The sequence below is a fragment of the Crocuta crocuta genome, unplaced genomic scaffold (genome assembly GCF_008692635.1).
Source record: "Crocuta crocuta isolate KB4526 unplaced genomic scaffold, BGI_CrCroc_1.0 scaffold348, whole genome shotgun sequence".
Taxonomy (NCBI): Eukaryota; Metazoa; Chordata; class Mammalia; order Carnivora; family Hyaenidae; genus Crocuta; species Crocuta crocuta.
The window spans coordinates 177,635-181,092 of NW_027529573.1; the positions used below are offsets into that span (position 1 = coordinate 177,635).

Genomic DNA, 3,458 nt, shown 5'->3' on the forward strand with positions numbered 1-3,458 from the left:
GAGAGAACATAGTGTCTTGGATCAGGGAGTGGGCAGTAGAGGTAGAAGGGAGTGGTCAGGTTCTGGATATCTTTGGAAAACAGAGCAGGCAAGGTTTGGTAATTGATTGGCTGTGGGGTATGGGAGAAAGACTGGCAAAGGAAGTCTCCCAAGTTTGTGAACTAAGAGACTACAAGTGTTTACACAGTAAAGGAACACTGTAGGAGGAGCAATTTTTTAAGGGACTTTAAAAAGAGCTAGGTTTTGGTAAGATTGGTTGAGATCTTGGATATCCTAGAGGGTACACCTGGGAGTAAGAGGAGGCTAGTAATATGCCCACAGTATTAAAATGAAGAGGGCAGTTGCTCTGAGATGCTGAACCTGTGCCTCTTTAAATCTTGTGCCCATGGGGTGGCTCAGTTGGTTAAGTGTCTCACTCTTTTCTTTTCTTTTTTTTTAATAAATTTTTTAAATGTTTTATTTATTTCTAGGAGAGAGGGAGAGAGAGAGAGAGACAGCGTGAGCAGGGGAGGGTCAGAGAGAGAGGGAGTGACAGACTCTGAAACAGGCTCCAGGCTCTGAGCTGGCAGTCAGCACAGAGCCCGACGCGGGGCTCGAACCCACGAACCGCGAGATCATGACCTAAGCGAAAGTCGGACGCTTAACCGACTAAGCCACCCAGGCGCCCCTAAGTGTCTCACTCTTGATTTCAGCTCAGGTCATCATCTCACAGTTTTGAGTTTGAACCCCACATCTGGCTCTGTGCTGATAGTGCAGAGCCTGCTTGAGATTCTGTCTCTCCCTCTCTGCCTCTTCCTGGTTTTCTCTTGCTCTTTCTCTCAAATAAACTTAAAAAAAAAATCTTGTGTCTTAATGTCTCACTTGCCTCACGGTAGTCATGCATGGCTCTGCAACAGGGCATGTTGAACTCGTAGTTGCTGGAGACCTGGGGGCTGGAGAGGTTAACTCTAGGACTATCTTCTCACCTAAATAGTTTGAGCCCTTTTCCTCAGGTGTAAAGTAAGGATGCTAATAGTTATCTCAGTGTTACAGGGGAGAATTAAATAAGACAATAATTTTGTTTTTTGAAATAAATACTAAGAATATGTTGTACTTAGGTGGTAATTTACAAAAAGAAAGCACTAGAAGTTGAAGGGACCTCTTCAAGCAAAAAAGTAGTGGTGAAATGGCAAATCTTTTCTTGTTGTGTGAGGAAAAACAAGTGCCAGAACCATCAGAGAAGAATATAGGAGAGTCAAAACACAGGAATAGGGAAAATGAAGATGCTGAGCTGATGATCTTAGTAGTAATGGAACATGTAAATGAAGATGCAGAAATTCTCTTCATCAGAGTGTTTTCAAATTCAAAACCAGTCGTTTCAAACATTTTGAACAGAGTGACCCCAGAATGAAACTCCAAAAAAAAAAAAAAAAAGGAAGACCACTTGAGTCAAGATCCTGCTTGTGCATTGCAGCCTGCAAACCATGTGACACACGCTGCACTCAAGTGGCCACCTCAATCTGAAAGGAGGGTAATAGATAGTCCTATTATTTAAAAAAAAATTTTTAACGTTTATTTATTTTTGAGAGAGTGGGGGAGGGGCTGATGGAGGGGCCACAGAGGATCCAAACTTTGTTAACAACAGAGTGCCCTCTGCAGGGCTAAAACTCAGCTCAGGAACCCTGAGATCATGAACTGAGCTGAAAGCAAGAGTCAGATGCTTACCCAACTGAGCCATCCAGATGCCCCAGATAGTCCTATTATTGTGAGGCTTTATAATCTGTCTAAACCAGATTATAAAAGGAACAAATCACAAGTCATGCCTCACAGTCCCTCAGGCTTTTGCTGTCTTAAATATCTCAGTGTCTACTTGGCGCTATACTTTCTGTAGGAGGCAAGGTGAAAGTCCTTGAAATTCAAAGCGACTTCCTGCTTCCAATATAAACAGTAGAAATCCCAAAAGACCTAAATTCAGTGATGGAATTCCAGGAGCACATTCCTCAGTTGTGGCCCCTTCAGATTTCTCTCCTACAGTGAGCACAAACTCAAAAGGTGTCCCATCCTCATCAAGCCATGTTTAGAATGGAGCATTATTTTCTTGGGCTAATGCAAATGACAGGGCACATTTCAATCTTATGGATCCAGACACAAAAAATAGCTTGGAAAGGCTGGTAAAAACAGACTTTTCAAATCTAGCAAGTCAAAACTAGACTGGTGATCCCAAGAAAGAAAATCTGATTATGTTATTTCATGACTTTAACTATGGGCACCATAAAGGAGACAGGCAGCCAGAACAGAAGACTCACAGAACTTTTAAATGCCTCAGCTGCTTGAAAGTCCTAAAGAAAGTCAAGTTTATGAGCTATTTGAGGAGCCATTTGGAACTTGAGAAGCAGAGGGGTGACAGCTGGGAAATCCACAGCACCTGCCAGCACTGTCACCCGCAATTTCCCATTCCGTTCCAGCTGCAACGTCACTTTGGAAATATACACACAACCCAGGAGCCCTCCTTTCTCTGTAAAATTTTCTAATTGTCATTCAAAACAGATCTAAGTCTCTTAACAGTACAAGAAGGGCAATCATAAGACTGGAAAAATGACCTGTGTGTGCCAGGTTTGCAGTTATAGATTGTCAGCCTTTGCCGATGTGGAGACATTTCAGAAAGTGCCATGAAAACATTAAAAATTTGCTTTGTCCATTTTGTCCCAACATTTTCAGAGCTATCATACTTTATGTGAATCATTGTTGGAGGCACTGGAACAAGAGTCTTCAGTGTTCCAAATGCTGGCTATAGTTTTTGACTTCAAGAGAGAAAATAGCATCAAACCAAGAATCATCAAGCTTTTAAAAAACCAACGCTACTGTAAGGGTTGCCTCCTGAAACAGAGGTTCTGACTCACACTTAAGTTCAACCAGGATCAAGAAGTGCAGCATCCATTATTGTGAGCAACACTAACCCCTGGCTGTCACCCATAAAATCTAAAAAGAGGATTGCCATGAATTCTAGGTATTCCAGACATTACCACAGGTAGCATTATAGCTAAAATTATGTTCTACCCACCTCCAGGAATTCTAGTCAGGTTTTACAATGACAATTCTTTTTTAAAATGTTTTTAATGTATTTATTTCTGAGAGAGAAAGTGAGAGACACACACAGCGTGAACAGGGGAGGGTCAGAGAGAGAGGGAGGTACAGAATTTGAAAAAGGCTCCAGGCTCTGAGCTAGCTGTCAGCACAGAGCCCGACATAGGGCTTGAACCCACGAACCCGTGAGATCATGACCTGAGCCGAAGTCGGACGCTTAACCGACTGAGCCTCCCAGGTGACCCTACAGTGACAATTCTTTAGCTCCCTATTATCAAGAAGAAGCTCAGAAGGGTTCTTTATGCTCCTTCCCAGTCAACCTTTCCCTACAAAGTAACCATTATTTTGTCTTCTAACACCATAGATTCTTTTTTTAAGCTTTGAGTAAATGGGAT

At 42.3% G+C, this 3,458-nt stretch overlaps 1 pseudogene; it reads left to right on the forward strand.

Annotated features, from left to right (window-relative positions):
- The first annotated feature begins 1,165 nt into the window (after positions 1–1,165).
- Positions 1,166–3,011, forward strand: LOC144229445 (zinc finger protein 280A-like; annotated as a pseudogene).
- Positions 3,012–3,458: the final 447 nt, after the last annotated feature.